The sequence below is a fragment of the Macaca mulatta genome, chromosome 2 (assembly GCF_049350105.2).
Source record: "Macaca mulatta isolate MMU2019108-1 chromosome 2, T2T-MMU8v2.0, whole genome shotgun sequence".
In the NCBI taxonomy this organism is placed as follows: Eukaryota; Metazoa; Chordata; class Mammalia; order Primates; family Cercopithecidae; genus Macaca; species Macaca mulatta.
Window position 1 is genome coordinate 56,754,458 of NC_133407.1, and position 23,384 is coordinate 56,777,841.

General features: G+C 36.9%; 1 long non-coding RNA gene across 1 annotated transcript in view; it reads right to left on the minus strand.

The window, feature by feature from the left end:
- Positions 1–23,384, minus strand: part of LOC114676287 (uncharacterized) — a 279,737-nt gene that overhangs the window by 211,503 nt on the left and 44,850 nt on the right. The window contains exon 2 of the long non-coding RNA XR_013414529.1: positions 19,537–19,636. This is a non-coding gene — a long non-coding RNA (uncharacterized LOC114676287). The remainder of the gene's footprint in view (positions 1–19,536; positions 19,637–23,384) is intronic.

The window sequence follows — 23,384 nt, forward strand, 5'->3', positions numbered from 1 at the left end:
TTCATTACGCAGCAGTAGTTAACTAATACGGCCTGCAAGGCACTGGATGATCTGAGCAGGGGTACCTCCTTATCTTACCTCCCCAACCTATTTCAACCACTCTGGCCTCCTTGCTATTCCTCAATCTGCCAGGCAAGCCCTACCCTTCACTCTGCCTGCAGCCCCCTTTCTCCCAATAGACATATGGCTACTGCATTCACTAAGGTCTCCTTTATCATTCTGTCAAAAATAGCACCCACCTCTCTCCTCTATTGCCTGGCCACCCTCTACTTCTATCTCCTACTGCATTATTCTTCCTAGCACTTATTTACTTAGCTATATGTTATTTTCTGGGTTAACAATATATTTATTTTCTCTCTTTCTTAACCTGAGCGTAAACTCCACAAAGACAGAGATTTTATTTATTTTGCTTACTAGTATATCCCCACTACCAAGAACAGTGCCTGGAACATAATAGGTGCTCAATTAAAAATATGTTGAATGAATTATTTTTCAGTTCCTCGAGATTATTCCATGGACGTTCAAAGTAGAAAATCTGTTCCTCACACGTGTGCTCCAGCTTATATGTAATACATTCTAGGGACTAAGACAGAACCTTAAACAGAAAAAAACCTAAAAATCCTGGAATTGAACACTTGGTGCATATGTGCTCTAGAGTTTTCCTGGAAGATAGAAATGAGAGTTGCCTCTATGGAACAGTTGTAGATACTCTATTTATACTGAGATAAAAAAGAATTAGATGTCATTCAGTTTCTCTCTGGGATTCTTTATCTATTCTATTTTTTTCTAATCCCTAAACAGAATTTTGTGTCTCTGAATGTGCCTCAACCATGATAATTTCCTAACATATGTCATAACCTATTTGCCACTTTACACCATTCCCCTTCTGTCTCACCTCTTTACTTAGGTTTAAGACATTAGTTTTGTGGGTATCTACTTTGCATCAGCTTGAATAACTGTCACTTTTTAAATTAGACTTTATCTTTTAGAATAGTTTTAAACTCATGGCAAAATTGAGTTAAAGGTACAGAGATTTCTCATATAACCCCTGCTCCACACATTCATAAACCTCCCAGATTATCAACAGCGCCCACAGGGTGGTAGATTTGTTAAAATTGACAAACCTATATTGGCACCACATCATCATCCAAAGTCCATAGTTCACATTAGGATTCACTCTTGATATACATTCCAGTGGTTTAGACAAATGTATAATAACCTGCATCCATCATGATAGCATCAAGCAGAGTTGTCTCACTACCCTAGAAGTCCTCTGTGTTTCACCTATTCATCCTTCCCTTTCCCCACAAATGTCTTTTGGTTGAAACAATTCGGACATTAATGAGAGAGCCCCAGGAAAGGTCCTAAACACTGCAGATGCATTACACACGTCAAATACATTAAGCAAGGAGATGTTACCTGGTATCCCTTATACTCATTGCACGAAGGTAGGAGATCAACCTTACGCATAAAATGCACACTGCATGCTGCTATTTGTAAGTCAGTTCACATGGGCCAGAATCTGTTTCTGCTCCAACCAGAAACCTGGGTATCATGCTAGACTCCTTCTGTTTTTTTTACATTTCCCCATTTATTTACCAAATCCAGGTAATATGAATTTCCAAACAGCCATGTAATCCATCCTCTCATCTTCCTTTAATCAATACAGCTATAACCAAGGTGATTATTATCTCTTACCTGGACTATCACAATAGTTTCTTATTCTTTATCCTTGCCTTCAACCTTGCCCCACCTCCAATTCATTCACCACACTGCAGCAAGCCTGTGCATTCTGTTAGCAATGGAAAGACTAGGGAGGGAAGGATGTAGTTATTACTCTTCACCTAATTATTTTCCTAGAACGTGAATATACTCAACTTTACGTTTGTCATGTGCATCTATTTTCCTATAAGGGTAGAAATGATCTCTTGGAAAATTTGCATTTTTCTTGTATATTTTCCTCTCTAACTTGCTTTTCTCTTTTTTCTTTTTCTTTTTCTTTTTTTGTTTTTCCTGAGACAAAGTCTTGCTCTGTCTCCCAGGCTGGTATGCAGTAGCACTGGCACGATCTTGGCTCACTGCAACCTCTGTCTCCTGGGTTCAACTGATTCTCCTGCTTCAACTTCTCGAGTAGCTGGGATTACAGGCACAGGAAACCACACCTGGTTAATTTTTGTATTTTTAGTAGAGACAGGGTTTCATCATGTTGGCCAGGCTGGTCTTGAACTCCTGGCCTCATTCTGCTCTCAAACAGCTTCAGCCTCCCAAAGTGCTGGGATTACAGGCTTGAGCCACTGCACCTGGCCTACTTTGTTTTTCTATTCTCTTGAGAGAATATAATACTTCTCTATCAGACAATACTGGAACATTTATTTGCAACTTCTCTTCTGTTTTTACCTTCATTGTAAACAAACAGTAGGTCTGAATTCCATTTTATAAAGTCCCTAAAGGCAGTGTTGCAGCCTTTTTACTGTTTGAAAACATATTGTTTTAATATTAGTCTCTCTGGTGGCTTATTTCATTGATAGATTTTCCTGTGTTCTACTTTATATCTTTTGTTTCCTTTGGTTGCCATATATACACATGTAGATATGTGTAATTTTTAAATTTGGTAGTCCATTTTGTCAAAGGGTTATATGTACTAGACATAGTCTGGGTTTTGAGAGTGTTTCTTGTGCTTGCTTTTAACTTATTGAAAGTCAAGTTCTCTTTCTCCATGGAAGGTTAGAAACACAAAAATACCCACAAATAAACTTTTGCTTGCGCCTCTGGGCTCACAATGATCTTGTGTAATATGAATCTTTTTCTGTTGATGCCTCATGTAGCCTTAGACATGAGGGAAGTGTGGAGCAAGATCTTTTGAAGATTCTTGTTAGCTCTACCTTTTATGGAAATGCTATACAGAGTTTTCTTCTGTCAAGTTGTAAGATTTCTGATTTTGCTTTTATAATGGTCAATCGATAAAGTATATACAAAATTGTTAATGGCATTGGGAAAAAATTACATTTAGTAATTAGAAAACTCAAATTTTTTACTCAATTCACTAAAAACAATAAACCTTTTATATCTAAGAAATACTTTCTGGTTGAGTTCAAATAATAGTTTCTCATATGTCTATTTTATTTATATTTTACACGTATAAAATCTTGAAATAATCATAGTATTGTATTATATTAAATCATTTGTCATTAAGCAATTAATATATACTACTTTTTCTAAATTTCTGTGACAACTTAAAATTCAATGATTGATTTAGTTTTTGAGTACTTCTTGCTAAAGTCCATGATTACTTATCTATTAAAAGTATCTGGTTAGCTATAACCATTCTATTTGTATTTTCATGCTGAAGATTATTTTCAAATAATAAATAGTAGTAGGTTTTCTTCTTCTTCCATTAATGAACAACTTTTAACTAGCCAGCTTTCCAATCATTGCTGTGATTTTATGAGGAAAAGTTGTGGATATTCTTATAAACTAGTGAAAAAAAAATTTATAGAATGTTAAAATGTGTAAGAATTTCACAATCATTGCCAAAGCTATGTACCCTACACATAACTTTTGATCTCTACTCCATACCATCCTTATTTGGGGCAACTGATTCAACTAGAGTTAGTTTCTGGAAGAAATATCCTAAATTGACAAATCATTCTTGCTAAAAAATCCATTTTTATGACTTCCATTAAACTCACATTAAAGACTTCCTTTGCTACTAAACCAGCAGAGAAGACAGGAAAGTGAGGAATGTTGAGGAAGTTTCTAGAAAGGCACATCCAGTGTTTGCTCTCCTGCTCTAGGTTTATTGTGTAATAACAGGCATTTTTAAAAACTGGTTTGGGAATATAACCACCACTTTTAACATTCTTGCTATAAGAAAATTCATTATAATTGCCATAAACAAATTATAAGCAGTTTTCTGAAATTCTTTTTAAAATTGAGTATAGCTGGTATGCTATGTTTCAGGAAGATCATTATAAGCCTTTTAAATTCATAGTAATTTAATGTTCTATGTAATTTTGATTTCCTCATTCCACATGCAGTCAGCCTCTATTAAATGTTAGCTAGAACTCATGAGAAATTAAGAACACTAACTAAAATGTGGTGCCAAAGGGTTTACAACCTCTTCAGAAAGAAGAAAAAATAAGTGTCTAAGCACCATATTCAAGATGAAATGGAAAAAAAAAATGAGAGAGAGAAGTACTGCAGCATGGGTGAGAAGGGTTGGAAGAATGAATCTCATTTATTGGCGGGGAAGAAAGAGAAGACTGAAAGTCTTCATGAACTAGGATCAACTAATAATAAATTTTTCTAATATAGAATATAATATAATTCATGAAGCAAAGTTAATGAGTACTACACAAAATTTCACTCAAAAAAATAAAAGATAAAACTGAAAACTGAGAAGACATTGCCTAATTTATGTTTCTGAAACCCTTGCTTCTGGTGATTTTTAAAAATTGCATTCAGTAATCAGAGCAGTACCAACTAAGGGAAAATGAATAAACATAAATCAAAGTGCAATGGCATTGAAGATTTATCTTTTTCTCCTTTAGGGACAAGAGTTTCATAGTAGTCCTGTGTGTCTGATGTCACTAAGACTGGAATTGAAAATAAAGCATACCAGAGGAGATGACAGAAAGAAGAAAGACAGAAACATAAAATTTCTCTACAAATCACTTCCTACTTATTTTCTTCCCCTTAGTACCACATGTTAAAAAAAAGAAAGAAAAGGAAGAAGATATCTGTTAGATATAGAGGTTAGTAAACACTATGAAGAAGGTAAAAATGAGACCTGGAATTTTTATAAGGAGAGAATCTAATGATGAAGCTTTTACTATATCAGAAATTACTGTATAGGCCAATTATCATCTGTTGAAATTCTACTAAATTCCAGGTATTCCCAATGTATGTGTACGTTCTAGTATGTATTCAACCACTGCAGCAACTTTGCATGGTAGTATAACTTTCCCATCTTCACAAATGAGCAGAAAAACACTCAGAGTGATTAAATGGTTTGCCTAAAGAAATGGTCTGCAAGCTCACAGAGCCAGTTAGCTATATAAGAAACCAGCCTGGGTCTACTTAATTCCAAAGTCCATACTCTTTTCACCATAGAACATGGATGTGGTTGCTTTCCTAAATTACTCCTTCCCAAAGGAATTTTGAGGGAAGATTTGACAAAGAATAAAAGAATGTAGATTTTAGGTGAGTTGTCTGATAGCAGAGGTAAATATGGAAGTGGGAATCTTCAACATTAATGGAGGTCAAGTTCCTGACTAACCTCAAGTCCATGCCGGGAAAAAGTAACTGCAGGAACAATGTGGGTCTTCCTTTTTAGTGAAGAATTTGAATGGAAACCTGTGGACGGAGGATAAGAAGTTTTTTTGGCCTCATTTATTGCACAGATCACCCTGCATGTTCTAGTGTCCAAAGGAAGAGGAAGATGGAAAGATGACACAACCAAGGCTTCCCTGTGGCTTCACCACAGCTTAGAGTTTTGAAAGCCAGAGATTAAATTTGATTCATGACCACCAGAAAATTTCCCTAGAATCTAGTGTGGCAATTCTCATTAGGCAACTGGCCACTCCTTTAAGGTAATCCTAAACTATAGCCCTGCCATTGTTCTCACCAGCTACAGTACTCCTCAAGATCTAAGTGCAGTTACTGCGATACTAATACTCAGTGGGTAGATTAAATCTGAAGAAAATCTTGCTAGCATCAATTCTGTATTTTTTTTTTTTTTAACTTGGTAGGAAGGTCAGGGAGAACCCAACATCTCTTTCTACCTACAATCTGATCCCTGTGATTCTACTCTGAGAATTTAACCCTTTTCGTTGAAATCTTTGGTCCAAGGTAGAACCAGAGATACCTCCAAGAAGCAGGTGCTTGCTGGATAGAACAAGATAACCAGAAGCTGGAAGTCACCTAAGAGGGTGGAGTGACAGGAGTGAGGGAATAAGAAGAAGAACAAACATTTACTAGGGCTTCAGTGTCTCCGTCCCTGTGCTCAGTTCTTTGACATTCCTTTTCTTGTATAATCTCCCAAGCAGTTCTATAAATAGCTAACATTATCTTTAGTTTACAGACAAGGAAATCAAGGATCAGAGAAGCCAGATAGCTTGTGACTTGTAAGTAGCAGAAACCTGAAACAGTAACCAATCTCCCCTTTATCTGGTTTTGTTAGAGAAAAATGAATTTTAAAAATTTATAAACATGCCTAATTGCCAGAACATTTTCCCATGCACCGAACACCCCAACTTTACCAACTCTATTTTGCAGGTGAATGCTACTTCCTCAATGAATCTGTGACTTCTTTTATTGGTTACCATCACCCAAACTGCACGAATCCAAACTTAGCAGTGGGATCATCTCTGCAAATAAGGGTTTCTCAGATCATTAACAATGCCTGTTGCAAAATGGTAGGTTGGGAGACACTTTATTCAACAAAAATCAAATCTCCTTTAAATATACAAGAGGTGCTTCTACAATTCTTTCTACTGACATTTTTGATAGGATTTTTTCTTATTTAAATTATTTGTTTATGTAAGTTAGTATCTGTTTTTCTAAGTTTTAAACAAGCAATCATCTCCAACTGGAAAGAAATTATTTTGAAACATCACAAGATCTAATTTATTGTTATTTTGGTTGGCAAAATATTAAGTGTATTGTTTTCAATGAAACACATTGAGTATTTGTGTAGAGTGCATCTGAACATATTTACATAATTTAGAATTATGCTGTTTTCCACAAATAAAAAACATACAGCCTTCAATATTAATTATTTTAAATCACATCTTCATTGCACTAGAAGAAATAATTGTGTTTTTAGAACTGAACACATTTGTTGTGCAAATGAGAATGCTCTTGCTTTTGCTAAAATATGTGGAAATATAAGACCTCATCTAACATAATGTGTTCTGCGTTTTGTGAGATGACAATTACATTTCTCACATACAGAGATGTGCCATTAGAAAGCACAATGGGGGCACCATGCTATTATTCTCTGTGGTGAATGAAGCGTGGTATTGATCAAAACCAGAACTCTTGTTGATAACGCATTAAGTGTCTGGTTTTATTTTCCAGGTAGTATCAAACACAGTGTAACTTCCCAATATATCTAATTGGATATGAAGTTAGACTGCACATTTCCTAAGCTTAATTTTTGCTTCCAAATAAACCCCAAAGCAAACATGATATACATTAGCTTTATTTTTTTTTTTATTTAATCTGATTGCAGACACTTAGATCTTTTTGTTTTGTTTCTTAGAATCCAGAGATTCATTAAGTCCTCTCTTTTGGTTTTACATCAAAACGATACACACACACACACACTTACATATGTGTGTGTGTATATATATGTATATGTGTGTATATATATGTATATATACACACACACATATAAAGAGTGTGCTGCTCATGAACAGCTATTATGCAGCTTCTTAAGCTTTTCATGTATGAATTAGGTAGGAATGTGTTGGTTGCAGGTGGCAGAGATCTTTTTTTTTTTTTTTTTTTTTAATTTATTTATTATTATTATACTTTAAGTTGTAGGGTACATGTGCATAACGTGCAGGTTTGTTACATATGTATACTTGTGCCCTGTTGCTGTGCTGCACCCATCAACTCATCATTTACATCAGGTATAACTCCCAATGCAATCCCTCCCCCCTCCCCCCTCCCCATGATAGGCCCCGGTGTGTGATGTTCCCCTTCCTGAGTCCGAGTGATCTCATTGTTCAGTTCCCACCTATGAGTGAGAACATGCGGTGTTTGGTTTTCTGTTCTTGTGATAGTTTGCTAAGAATGATGGATTCCAGCTGCATCCAAGTCCCTACAAAGGACTCAAACTCATCCTTTTTTATGGCTGCATAGTATTCCATGGTGTATATGTGCCACATTTTCTTAATCCAATCTGTCACTGATGGACATTTGGGTTGATTCCAAGTCTTTGCTATTGTGAATAGTGCTGCAATAAACATACGTGTGCATGTGTCTTTATAGCAGCATAATTTGTAATCCTTTGGGTATATACCCAGTAATGGGATGGCTGGGTCATATGGTACATCTAGTTCTAGATCCTTGAGGAATCGCCATACTGTTTTCCATAATGGTTGAACTAGTTTACAATCCCACCAACAGTGTAAAAGTGTTCCTATTTCTCCACATCCTCTCCAGCACCTGTTGTTTCCTGACTTTTTAATGATTGCCATTCTAACTGGTGTGAGATGGTATCTCATGGTGGTTTTGATTTGCATTTCTCTGATGGCCAGTGATGATGAGCATTTTTTCATGTGTCTGTTGGCTGTATGAATGTCTTCTTTTGAGAAATGTCTGTTCATGTCCTTTGCCCACTTTTTGATGGGGTTGTTTGTTTTTTCCTTGTAAATTTGTTTGAGTTCTTTGTAGGTTCTGGATATTAGCCCTTTGTCAGATGAGTAGATTGCAAAAATTTTCTCCCATTCTGTAGGTTGCCTGTTCACTCTGATGGTAGTGTCTTTTGCTGTGCAGAAGCTCTTTAGTTTAATGAGATCCCATTTGTCAATTTTGGCTTTTGCTGCTGTTGCTTTTGGTGTTTTAGACATGAAGTCTTTGCCCATGCCTATGTCCTGAATGGTACTACGTAGGTTTTCCTCTAGGATTTTTATGGTATTAGGTCTAACATTTAAGTCTCTAATCCATCAAGAGCAGTGCCTGCTTTAGTCCAACTCAATGCAGGGGTTATTACAGCTGCCAGAACCTTATCTCTTGGCTTACCTGTGCTACACACACACATACACACACACACACACACACTTATACATTCACATAAATGGGTATGTATATACGTATACATACATTGAGTTCTCCTATGTATAAAGACATTTATATAGGAGAACTCAGATTTATTACTGAAATAAATTCTTAGCAATAATAACAGATTTGCATTCTCCTCTTCCCTTACTTAGAAACTACTCTTTGATCTGCCTTCTCTCAGAAAGATATTGTGTAAATTACTACTTAATTTAATGTTTTTTAAAATAGGATAGCAGCCTTCTCCTCTGGTAATCTTATTACCTGAAAAAAATCCATGAGAATTGTACATTTTTTTTAAACATAAAAATTGTTTTGATCTTTTTGTGAGAAAAGATGTATGATTTACAAGCCCCTTTTAACCTACAGATTCTATATTGTGTGTCTGCTGGGCACAAAACATGATGAAGTTTCCACAGGAATAAAATGAAGTGTAAGATGCCATTTCTTCTCTCAATGACCTTATAAATTTTTTGGTGACACATAATAGAAACACCTACAAATGATCATATGTTATTTTCGTACTTGGAAATCACTTAACTTTCTTCCAGCAAACTAAGAACTATTAATTCCCTCCCATCTACTGCTGCTCAAGCAAGAGAGCACAGGTAAGCCAAGAGACAAGGTTCTGGCAGCTGTACTAACCCCTGCACTGAGCGGGACAAGAGCAGGCTCTGCTCTTGACTTTAGACAAGAAGTTAAAATCTCTGCCACCTGCAACCAACACATTCCCACGTGATTTATGCTTGAAAAGCTTAAAAGCTGCATAATAGCTGCTCAGGAGCAGAAATTCCTTTTTTCTCTGTGCAGATAAAGAAGTGAGGTGCTACATTTCTTTGGGAAATTTAGTTCCTGCATAAAATCAATTGGGACGAGTTTTCAATACAAAAAAAAAAAAAAAAAAATAGACATTATCCAAAGATGGAAATGTTGGTTCTTGAGTCCTCAATAAAATATTGCTGTATTTTTAATAGAAGCATGAAGTGTGACCCCTCTCAGTAACTATGTAGGATGCCGTGTAATCATGAGGGAGTCTCTTTCAAGATGACAGAAAGAGAATGAGATTGGGAGAAAGAATTTTCCCCTTCTTGGCTCTGCAGTAGTAGTTCTCAATCAGGATGATTTTGCTTCCCAGGGGAAATGTGGCAGTGTTGGGAGATATTATTACTACTGGGGTAGAGAGATGAGTAGAAAGGTGCTACTGTCACCTAGTGGATAGAAACCAGGGATGTTGTTAAACATCCTACAATGCACTGGACAGCCCCTGACAGCAAAGAATTATCTGGCCCAAGATGTCGGTAGTACTGACATTGAAAAGTCCTGTACTGCAGAGTACTCCTTAGTGTGGAGATACTTAGTTGGATAGGATTAACAAAACTAATGAGAAGAAACAGTAGAAATGCTGCTCACATTGGATCATAGAAAACTAAGTACAGTTGCTCTTACATTATGATTATCCACATATTCATATATTAGTCAGTTACCTATGAAAGATGTTTTGTTGTTTCAGTCTTTCCTTATTGTCTTGTAACTCTCACATAATGGATCAACAACCTAACTGGTATTCGCAGCCTTTGTATGGGCTTCCAGAGGTTTTTGGTATGGGGTATCTAGGCAACCTTATGATTTAAAGAAGCTAGTCTCAACTGGGTTATTGCCCATGTCATTTACATAGGTATACTGCATGTGCGACTTCGTATCAGGCCTTCAAAGTGAAATCAAATATTTGTGCATCTGAAGTCAAAGAGGAATACTCTTTTCAAAAAAAATTTTTATTATGCTTACAGTCCTGGGATACATTTGCAGGATGTGCAGGTTTGTTACATAGGTATACACGTGCCATGGTGGTTTGCTGCACCCATCAACCTGTTATCTACATTAGGTATTTCTCCTAATGCTATCCCTCCCCTAGCCCTCCACCCCCTGACAGACCCCAGTGTGTGATGTTCCCCTCCCTGTGTCCACGTGTCCTCATTGTTCAACTCCCACTTATGAGTGAGAACATGTGGTATTTGGTTTTCTGTTCTTGTGTTAATTTGCTGAGAATGATGGCTTCCAGCTTCATCCATGTCCCTGCAAAGGGCATGAACTCATCCTTTTTTATGGCTACATAGTATTCCATGGTGTATATGTGCCATATTTTCTTTACCCAGTCTATCATTGATGGGCATTTGGTCTGGTTCCAAGTCTTTGCTATTGTGAACAGTGCTGCAATAAACATCCATGTGCATATGTCTTTATAGTAGAATGATTTATAATCCTTTGGGTATATACCCAGTAATGGGATTGCTGGGTCAAACTAATTGTATAAATTAGTCAATGGATATGTTTTTTTGTGGCAGAGTTTGCTGAGATATTTTTCTATAGACCAGTTCAGAAATGACTCTATATTGAAATGAATGTCAATCAGCAGAGTCATTAGAATAAAATCTGGTGTTCAGTTTCACAGACACAGGATGCAAGGACACCCATAGCAAGAATCAAACTTCTGATAGAAACTTTGGTGTTTTCAAAAGCAATCTCATGTATTTAATCTTCCTTAAGTCACTATAAGGTGGAAAATTATTTCTTTGTCAAAAGGATCCTATGAAAAGTTCTGAATGCTGAAGAAACAAAGGCTATCATTTTGTACAATAAAAATAACAACCATATAAACTCATTAGTAGAGAAATTTTGGTGTCCCACAAGACATTTTACAGATAAAATGTAAAAGCACTTTGATGCACTCAAACATAATGAAAATCTTTGACACTTATAACATTTTAGAATATATCTAAAAATTGCTCAAATAAAAATAAAAATTCCTACTGGTATAGTCTAATTACATTAAAAAAGAACATTGTAGTTTAACATTTATTTAATTTCAGTCACATATTCTCAAATGATAAAATATTTCTTTTGTAATCTTTCTGTTTTTTATTTAAAACAAGATTATCCTTATAAATAGGAATAGAAAATTTAGTAGCCCAAATAAAATTTTTAATAGCTCTTCTTCCCTATGGAAGATTATAAGTAATAAAATGAATGAAATGTGTATACTTTACAACTCAAATCATATTAACTGCTACATGCTCTAAGCAAATTATTCTGCTGCTGTTATAGGTAAAAGCTCAACATGGGATAACTATTACTCTGTTTATAAGAAAGGTAGGCATAAAATGTCATTATTTTAAAGTTTATAAATTTAAAAAATTGAGACAGGAATATGTATTTGTTCAAGGTTATCTATTCATAAGATGGGAAAAGAGTCAAGATAACAAGACATGTATTAGATGCAGAAGAATTTCATCACAGTGAGATGATCAGGAGATTTTATAATAGATATAACTAAAAACATGGCTGTTTGAGCACATTTGTTTACAGATAAAATGTCATGATTATTTTTATTGTTTTTTTTGTTTTATTGCTCTTTTTCTCTTTGTAAGATGCAAGAGATGTGATAAGATGAAATAAGAGCTCTCATCTTATCGAGGTGGATTTATGTAGCTGCATTTTTTGCTTACCAGGAAAAAATACTTCACATTCTTCTAGTCCAATGCTTTGCAAACTTTCTCACTAGAGTAACCCAATGGATGGGATGGGGACAATATAAGCATATCCTATGGGATATAAGCTTTAGCCTGATTCAGACACTGCATGCCTGCCATTTCCTTGAAATTTAACGTTATGTTAAAAATACATTCAGACGGGCGGATCACGAGGCCAGGAGATCGAGAGACGATCCCGGCTAACACAGTGAAACCCCGTCTCTACTAAAAAATACAAAAAAACTAGCCGGGCGAGGTGGCGGGCGCCTGTAGTCCCAGCTACTCGGGAGGCTGAGACAGGAGAACGGCGTAAACCCGGGAGGCGGAGCTTGCAGTGAGCTGAGATCCGGCCACTGCACTCCAGCCTGGGTGACAGAGCAAGACTCCGTCTCAAAAAAAAAAAAAAAAAAAAAAAAAAAAATTCAAATTCACGATTCAACTTCATAACATAGCAGTGTCTGGGCATCTCAGTTTGGAAAACAAGGCACTTCAGCAGGTGTCTTTGCACAGCAAATCTCTTATCATGGAAGATACCTTAAAAGTTACCTAGTGTGGTAGTTCAAAATGTTCTGGTAGGCTCACAGTGCTTGTCTGTTCCTCCCTTCATTAGCTACTATATTTTTTTTTTTCCTTTTGTAAAGACAAATTATTTCACCACTGTGTGGCAGTGAGTAAACCATTCAGTCTCTCTGGGCTTTTAATTTCATATACAGTGTGGGTATTTAGGTAGATTATTATAGTCTGAGGCCTGAATTCTGACCCCAGCTTTATTTATTACTTGCTACCAGGAGTTTTAAATTTTTTGAATGAGATTCAAAACAGCTTCATTATGAGTAAAATATTAATGTATGTGAAAAGTAAGGCAATGAGACTGCTGTAGCATAGTGCCTTGCAAACGGTAGGCTCTCAATGGTATTGGTCGAATCAGGTTAATGAATTGAAGAAAGAACATGCCTGGACTATTTAGACAAATCTTGAAACCAACAGTGATCCTCCCCACTGATACAATCTCTGTGCTCCTACTTGAACTTACTCATCTAAAACACAGACCAGGACAAATGAAGTATGTTATGCATGTCAAGAGATAAAGACTCAGTTCCATCATAATCTATTTCAAAGTTTGTTATTATCTCTGATGAGGAAAACACCCTTTATTTAAGCTAATGCACAATTGCTATAATTTAAGCTTTTTTTTTTTTCTCTCTGTCATGCTGCTTAATTGGAACAAGGAAAGAGGTCTCTCTTTCTTTGGACATTACACGTTATAAAATTGAAGTCCCAGCTTCTTTTCTTCCTCTTCAGAATGAACCCTCTATACATTAGGCTCTTTATGTTATGAAAATATTTATTATATGAGTGTATCTCTATGTATGTATACATAAATATGTATACACACACACACTCCCATGTACAACTTTTTTTTCACAAATAAGTATTTTCAAAATAATAGAGATGACCAAGTTCAGAGAATGTCTTCAAAACCATTAAGGCTATTGGTTTTGATTTCAAATAAGAAAAATAAATAAACCTCATTAGCTACTTCTGAATTTTCATGAAAATAAAACATTATTCTGAATTCACATATGATAGATGATGGTAGACTTAGAAAGGATAGCTGTGGCAGAACTAGTTTAGGGAAAGAAAAAATGTGCCACCTGAAGAAAAGTCCTGAGATTAGCAACGAAAGACAAATTGTCTTATGGGGCACCCAGAAGTGCAGAAGTCAGAGCAGACACTGTGGAATTGGATGAGGGGTTCAGGTTTATATACAACAAGATACTGCACTTGATTGAGGTAGGACGTCTGAAAATGTCTGAGGATAGGCTTGCTTCTCACAATGACAGTTGATACTGGCATTTAGTGGCATGAGACTAGGGATGTTATGAGGCAAGCACTGAGGCAGTCCCACCCACCCAAGAACTGTCTGATCCAAAGTAACCATAGTGCTCTCATTGAGAAACACTAGCAGGATAAAGCAAATTTCACAGGTTATTATAGATAATAGACTTCAAGTTCAGAAAGGTGATCTAGATAGGCAGATTCAGGAATCTGCCTGGACTGAGAGCGAAACACAGCCTTAGAAGCAAGGTGTTGGCTAAAATCACCAGAGTCTACTAATTGATGACCATCACCACCAACAACCAGAGCCTACTGTGTTCAAAACCCATATCCAGAACTTCAGGGGAAAGACAGACAATAAGGACCTTCCCCCTAGTTCACTGTGGGCATGAATCCTTTATCACACAGAGCTCCTAGCCAGACTGAGTGATCAACACTGCCTTCAGGAAAACATAAATATGATTCACAGCACACACTGCCACTGCCAGCCTTGCAAAGTCACTAATATGACACAGAAAACACAGTGGATCTATCATCTTACCCCAATTTGTGACCCTTATACCTTACTTCCCTGACTGTGGCCAGACTTATTTGGGTCCAAAGAGTAAACTGTGGTCAGCAAAGCCCGTTGGCCATCAACAAAGATCCTTGGTCACCCCTGTGGTTTCTGTTCTCCGTGAGTGAATTATTCCTTGGCTTCTGTCGCTCCTCAGCCCTCCAAGTCTATGGGGAAGACTGCTTCCTTAGGCTCATGTGTGGCTGGACTGCCTCCCAGAACCTAAGCACATACATTAGTCCCTGTAGGCTATGTTGGAGCCTCTAACCTCCCTTCACCCTGTGCCTTTTTTTATTAAAACACCTAGATTTTTATTTCTGAGACTTAATTATCAAGGACATTTAACTTGGCTATATTTTAGAGGCAATAGTTGGTTTTTATCTTTAGAGTTAATAAAAGAGGTAAATAGTATATCCAATTGTTTGGGTTTTTTGCTTTGTAAAACCCAATCACTAGAAGGAAAACTAAGGTACATCTGATGCTCAGAGCCAAGATTTGTCATAGGATATAAGAGGGTGAGATTTGGCAGAGGTTGACAATTCGAAGAATCACCATGAAAACATACCCTCAAGGAGGCATTTGGTTGTGATGGAAAGCTCTGCTAGTTTCCAGAAATAATTTTTATCATTTGCTAATCACTGGGCTCTTCTCTCACTTAATGGCCTCAGATCAGAACTCTGGAAAGAATCTTGGAGAAACCAAGGGCTTCATGCCTGGCTGCCCAAAGTGCCAGCATTCCTTCAGCCCAGGGTGCAAAGAGTGGGGGAAACTTCTACTCAGCCTGGTAAATACTGGGAGCTTCTCCATAGAAGAGACTTGGGACCCTGCTTCTAAGTGGAAGGGCTTACTGTGATGGGTCTCTCTCTGTTATACTTGGTTAGGAACTTTGAGACTTTGGGGTCCATTCTCTAGGCACAAGCAAATGGAAAGAGAAAGAATTTATTTCCTTCAGGACCTCACAGATAAGTGGATGCTTTTCTAGGTAGAGGTAAAAGTCATTTTGGCATTTCCTTTGTTTTTAAAGAAAATGTAAAAATAACTGATAACAAAATTAGCAGTATTTTTTTGGTGTAGCTTCATGCTCACAGAGCCATGCATGTTTATGTTTGAAGGGTTTTCTTGAACACAGGCCCATGGTCTCTTCCTAAATATGTTTGACACTCCTGTACTTTGGAAAGGAATTGCATGAAGTACGTATCAGCTAACTTTTTAAGTCTTGCAACACTTCCTACACTCATAATTCGGAAGCTAACCAAACATAATTGAAAATTACAGGCATCTAAAACAGATAATTATCTTTCCAGAATTAAGCTTCTCTTGGGAAACTATTTTTACTCAAATGGTTCACTGGAATGAATTTCTTCTAAAGAAAATGTGATAGCATCTTAATCCATTATTAACTCATTGCCTTTAACTTCAGCCCTGATTTTGAACAGCAATAAAATCAAAGATTAAACATGCTTATACTCATGTCAGATGCTTGTAGCACAAATGGCCTGCTTTAAATTATGTGTGTTATACATCTCTTTGCTTAAAGTCCTAAGCAGAAATATATATATAAAAAAATCTTCCAACTGGACAAAATGTAGGCAAGTATACTGACTATAATATTTATCAAACTTTCCTAAGGAAATAAGAAGTCAACAAGTGTTACACAATTTCCACTTCCTGCCAAGATAAAACAATGAGCACAGGGTTTACCCTTTTATCTCAAACAACAAAAATATCCAAGAGATCAAATGCATATTAAAAACAGTTTTCAAGACACGAGACAAGAGGAAATGAAGGACAGTAAGTCCAGCGTGAGGCAAATGAAGCCACTTCAATGACTGCTCCCAGCACTGCCATGAACCAGTGTCCAGGCCACTGATCAGGGAGGAAACTCAAGCAGAGCCTGGTGTGCTCCCCGCTGAGAAGACAGAGCTGACAGTCTGAGGGGATCAGGCAGCTACATCTTATGGGACAGGACACTGAGAGAAGGAGAGGAGAGGGTGGCACAGACAGAACTCCTGAGATCAGCAGCGGGTCCTTCTAGAACATCCAGCAGAGAACTAGCAGCACATGTATATAAGAAAATAACTCGAAGCCAGAAAAAGAAAGCGTCTGAAAAGATTAGAGGAATGAGATAGTGACTGATATCCACACAGGGCTGGAAATAATGCTTGTTACCACAGTCGGGCTGGAAAAAAACCTTATCACTTATAGGCAACAGTTAGGTAAATTCAGGATGGTTTTGGTTCAGTAATGGGGAATAATTAGCCCAAACTATGCACTGCTCTGGTTCTACTTAATGAATTTTACATATAAGACCATAGAGGATAAAACTATGTCCAAGTACCTTAACCACATCCCAGAACAAAGCTCAGTAATTTTTATAGAAATACAAAAATACCTAACACCCAACAAATGTTACAAGCAGCACATCCACAATCCTATAAATATTCTTTTATGTAATAACAAATTCATGGAACAAAGGCTTATTATATTGAGAAATAAGTACCAACAGAATACAGGTTCTCCAGAAGCTTTGCAGTCTAGTGGGGAGCAAGAAGGGTAGCGTGTCTCACTGGGGAAGCATGGATCAGCTACAGTGGAAGAACACAGGTTCAAGGTGGTCATTCCACATGAAAGAGGCTTTGACAAGGGCTCTTCTTGTTTCAAAGAAGAGTGAAGTCTTCCCTTCACCTCAAGCAAAGTAGAGTTTATTAAAAATACAGTCATGGACTAGAAATGGAAGTAGCCAGCAAGCCACAAGGAAGCTGGGCAGCCACTGAGGGCCACATGGTCCCTCACACACAGAATCTGTTTCTGTCTGTGTGTCCACTCCATTCTCTTCTCTGTATGGGCTGTTGTTCCCAGGACATCAGCTTGCATGGCATAAGAGAGCCACTGCAGCCCCACAAAACCCATGACCTGGCTGCTCCTGCACCTAGTCTCTCTGTTTCTACATCCCCAAAGAGAAGCTAGTAGGCCCCACTCCACCCTATGAGCTGCACCATGGGCATCATCAAGTTAGGGGATCCCAACTCTTTGCCCAATCAACTGTGACTATAGACAGAACATAACTATCCCCCTCATTAGTGCTGTGTTCAGGACAGATTGACTTAGCAGATGTTGAGGGCAGGCAAGAATTCTTTATTCAGGAGGAGCTGGAAAGACGAAGAGAATGTTTGCCAAGTAGAAGGGAGACACAGAGAGCATTCATGCCGAGAAAACCACAGAAATGTGAGTACTTGATATCTAGTCCCTAGAAGATACATTTCTCTGTTGGTCCCCCTCTACTTAAAAAATATATGTTTGTATATACAAGTCAGTTCTACTCTTCTGCCTATTTGGTCCCTCTTTGGCATATTTTTCTTACAGAAATGACAGAAATGGTCTGATGAGGGATTTTTTTTTTTTTTTTTTTTTTTTTTTTTTTTTGAGACGGAGTCTCGCTCTGTCTCCCAGGCTGGAGTGCAGTGGCGTGACTGGCGTGATCTCAGCTCACTGCAACCTCCGTCTCCTGGGTTCAAGTGATTCTCCTGCCTCAGCCTCCCAAGTAGCTGGGACTCCAGGTGCACGCCACCACACCCAGCTAAATTTTGCATTTTTAGTAGAGACGGGGGTTTCACCATGTTGACCAGGATGGTCTCGATCTCTTGACCCCATGATCCACCCTCCTCGACCTCCCAAAGTGCTGGGATTACAGGTGTAAGTCACCACGCCCAGCCTAGGGATCTTCTTAATCAAATGCATTGATAGAAAAAAAGCATCCAGAACAAGTTTTGCCTTTGTGCACTCTGTCTGGTAAGACCAAATCTGCAGAATTGTGTTGTATCTGGGTAGTATCCTGAGTGGGCTTTTGGCAAAGTAGGATGGATTGAGAAGGGGTAATGAGTAGCAAAAATCATAAGAAAATCACATCCTGAAGAATGATTGACAAAACTGTGGAAGTTTCTCTTGAAAACAAGACAACAATTAGTGGGAGGCTACCTGACAGCTTATTTGGATTATGTACCTGGGCTGCAGAGAAGGGCTCTACTGGATCTGATGATGATACTGGAGGCAAAACTAACTTCTTGGAATGGAAATGATTGGCAAATTTCAGTGCAATATAAGGAAAAAAATACCACAATTACACAGTATAGTTAATAAAAAGTAAATGAGGTTTATTGTGATCCAGGAAATGCCTCTCAACTAGAATCAAGGGCTAAATTAAGCTATTATTCAGTGTAGAAGCTGAAGAAAAAAGCAGACAACCCTGTAATTGCTTTTGCTTTTGTCACAGAGGTAATGCAATGCAAGGCTGAAGTTTCTTAGATTGAAAGATATTTAGTAGCGAATTCAGAGGATCACTGTTAATTTTCCTTAGGGTAAGACATAATATTTGCACATAATTTTTAAAAGCAGTGAAATCTTGGATTGCATTTTTTTCCCAAAAAGCAATAAAAGCTTTGACTGTCTAATAAATTTGATGATACAGAGGTTAAGAGAGATAGGTGACTAAATAACTATGTTCTATTTTGCAGCGTGGTCCACAAGGAACAAAGGAATAGTTTACAATTTTAAATGACCCTACTTCTGAAACCAGAGTATCTTTTCGTCTATGATGCGGCTGACCCAGTGTGCTGATAATGATATAGTAAGCACTGTTTACATGCCATCCCAACAATTCCTCAAATCAATTTAATACAGAAAAGGAAGGGGAGCACAACACTGGAAAGATGGAAATGCATCCTGTGCATTGGCATCTTTATATTTATGAAAATATTAACTAGAATTTACTGCAGCCACTTAAGACCCTGCATGGCTCCTGTCGCATTAACCTTATACTCCTTTCCTTACCGCTCACAGCGGGGCACTCACACCAGAGAGTTGCATCCTAGTTCCATCGCTTACTACGAGACTTGTTCACATGGATGGCTCCGTGCCTCAGTTTCCTTGTCTGTAAAATAGAGATAATGATAATAGCTTCTTCACTGCATAATTGTGATAATTAAAATTTCCTGTATAAAACAGTACACATTATTTCTCTCCCATTTACAATCTCTTTTTACCCCATGCCCCCACATCATCTCAAAGCATCATTTCCAGCATCCTTAATTAATGCTGGAAATGAAAGAACAGGAGCTAATCTATAATTTGTTTTTCAATTCAGAGGAAGGATCCTTTTCAGAATGATTTCTAGATAGTTAAGAGTTTGAATTTATTTCTCTCCCTGTATTTTCAATTTTCTTCAAACGAAGAAATAAAAATAGCCTGTTAATTTGGGTACCTTTTGGAGTGATATTTTGTTAGGCAGATGTGAGCAAATTACTTTTAAGAGTCATAGCATCCTTTCAACTCTAAAAGTACCTGCTTGTTCCCAGATCCACGTCCCTTTATGGCAGTTTTCAGCATTTCATGAGACTGAGGACATAATCTCACGCCCTATTGCTGGAATTCTCTTTGATAGTCGAAATCTTTCAAAGATTGTTGGCTACTGTTGTTTCTTAGCGGGGTTTGGCAGGCACAATGACAAGCGTCTGACAGACATGTGTTTTTTCATCCATAAGAAAAGTTTCCCGAGACAAGTGTGTTGAATATTCATGTTAAAATTTTAAAAATGTGTTGTTCATTTTCCTCCTGCCCAGCACATGCACTAGTATGTATGCCACACAAACTGGTATCATCAGCCCCCAAACAAACATCTATAACAAAATCTCTACCTGGTGCTGGCAAGGCCCAGGTTCACACTGTGAACTGGCGAGGCAGGAACTTGTTAGTAAGATTGTCTACAGCTCTGTTAATATTCAGCTGACAGAGCCTCACCAGTATCTGCTACTAGAGACTATGAACTTGTTTTTCTCACAATAATTAGGTGAACTGAATTATCCTCCCAGGAGTATTACACCAGTCTGAGGTAGTCAAACCATCACACACACACACACACACACACCCCAAAGATAATTTTCACGGGAGGAAAGCCCTGAGAAAATCTATTTATGAAAATAAATGTAACCTACTGTAACAAGTGGCTATAAATAAAAATGGAATAAAATAATGTATTTCCTGATGTGAATGACAATAGAAAAAGCACCATTCTGCCCTGTTAGGTAAAAGAAAACTTAAATGTGTTCTAATAGAGGGGGGAATTAGATTATATTCTCAAACAGAAGGTCCGATGTTCTTTTATGCCCCCAAATTAGAGGAAGGAATATGAGGACCATAGAACCTTTGGATTCATATCACTTTCAATTGAAGACATTCTCTACTAAAATAATCCTTTACATATTATAGAGAACAATTTACAAGGAAGTTTACATTATTGCAGAAACATAGAAATACTTGTATACATTATTACTTACATAATAAAGAAACATTTTATAGTTTGAGGGAAACACTGAACCACGTTTTTCCTTGAACTGCACTACTATGTTAAAATTTATTTACTTTTTAGAGGATATAGGTGGGCTACTTTGAGAAATAAACTGAAAGACTTCTGGCAATATGACAGACTAGGATGGTGGGACAAACCCTTCCTCCAGGTCTCAAAGCAAAAATTATGGAGAAAATCTCACCGTTTTCCAGATAGCCAAGCTCAAAATAAAGGAAAACCCTTGGGCACCAGAAATAAAGAAATTAAAGCTGAAATGTCAATTGGTAGCTGAGAACATGATGGCCACAGGGATGTCTGTTCACAATTCATGGTAAGGGGCCCGTGACTGGGTTCCCAGTGCACACCCAGGAACATCAGGGTTTGTCTTAGACCTTGGACAGTGGAGGAGCTAGAACAGGAAGCCCCTGGGTGGTAAGAAGGAGCAAAAAACTTTTCCAATAGGCCTTTCTTTAGGGCCCTGGGAGACGGTAAAGGCATGAGAAGTCAAAACATAAGCCTGAAACATGAACTTGGAAAATTAAGTGAAAACTAGGACCACTGAATATAATTTATGAGGGAAAAAAGGATCATGACAAGGATGGTTCTTTTCAAAATTCCTGTATGAATTTAAAAATTCATAAAATTGAAAGATAAAAATAATTTGTCAAAACATTTGAAAAATAATTTATTAAATAGAACAAATCTTTGAAAAATATAACTTTCCCAAAGAAACTGATAAACACAAGAAAACAAATTGTTCTATTACTATCAGTATTTTTTTAAAGCAAAAGACAACTACTAACACACAAAAAAAAATCCAGATGATTTTATAGGTGAGCACCAATAAATATATAAGAAATAGATGTTTAGGTTGGTCTAAGTGCAATGGTGTTTGCAGCTAAGTGATCACAAACAGTTACGGATTTTTTTGTTCCTTGTCCACTCGCACTGTTTTACTTGACTAGGTTTTACGAATAAACAAAAAATAAATAGATATTTAAAACTTTTATGCAAACTATTCCAGAGAATAGAAAAAAAAATAAGATTACTCCTCAAGACTAATAACCCTGGTACCAACACCAATCAACATGACAATATGAAAAAGAAAGATCTGAGCCATTCTTACTTATAAACCTAGATGGAAAATCCCAACCAAATTATGAGCAAACTAATGTAATATTTAAAAACAAGAAGATAACGTTACTTAAGAATTAGAAGTATGCTTTCATATTAGAAAATCTACTAACTTAATCCACCTCATTAAAAACTCAAAGGAGACTAGAATGCATGATTATTTTAATGAATGTTGAATTTTAATGAATGTTTGTGCCTCTTTTATAAAAAACTTTAACAAACCTTACAAGAGAAAAGAATTTTCTTAACTCAATAAAAGATGCCTGCCAAAATGCTAGAGCAAACAGTATTATTAAGTTGAAATAAAATTGTCTCTTCAAAAAGTCAGCAAGGTGCCAAGAATTCCTGTTAGCTTCTATTAAAATTTATCAGGGAACTCATGGAGATAGGTAGAGAATAGAATGATGATTACCAGAAGGTGGAAAGAGTATTGTTGGGGTGTAGCAGGGAAGTAGGGATTGTTAATGGATACAAAAAATAGTTAGAAGGAATAATATCTAGTATTTGATAGCACAACAGGGAGACTATGGTCAATAATTTAATTGTACATTTTGAAATAACTAAAAAAGTATAACTGGATTGTTTGTAACACAAAGGATAAATATTGGAGGTGATGGATATCCCATTTACCTTGATGTGATTATTAAATATTGTATGCCTGTATTGAAATATCCCATATACTCCATAAATATGTATCTACTATGTACCCACAAAAATTAGAAATTCAGATGACAGGTTTGTTCACAGAGAATACTCAATAAAATCTATAGATACATTATTAGAAAATTTAACACTGATTATAAGATAAATATAGAAAAATCAATTGCATTTCTATGTACTTATAGTCTACAAATGGCAGCTTAAAATGTCCTTTACATAGAGAATGTGTATGTGAGCACACACACATTTATACATACATGTACCATATCTGTACACAGTTCCTAACAAAAAGTCTAGCATCATCATCTACAAAGAATATCGAGGTACAAAGACTTGCACTACCAGATATGTAACTGATTCAGTGTGATATTTGTAGAATGGAGAGATATACAAACAAATGGCATAGAACAGAGAAGCTAGAAGCAAACCCACTCAGAATGAAAGCCTGAGAGGTGACAGAAGTGGTCTTGCAGGTCAGTTGAGATATTGGCTATTCCTAAGGGCTGTCCAAATGCAGAAAAGCTGGATGCCTATCTGATAC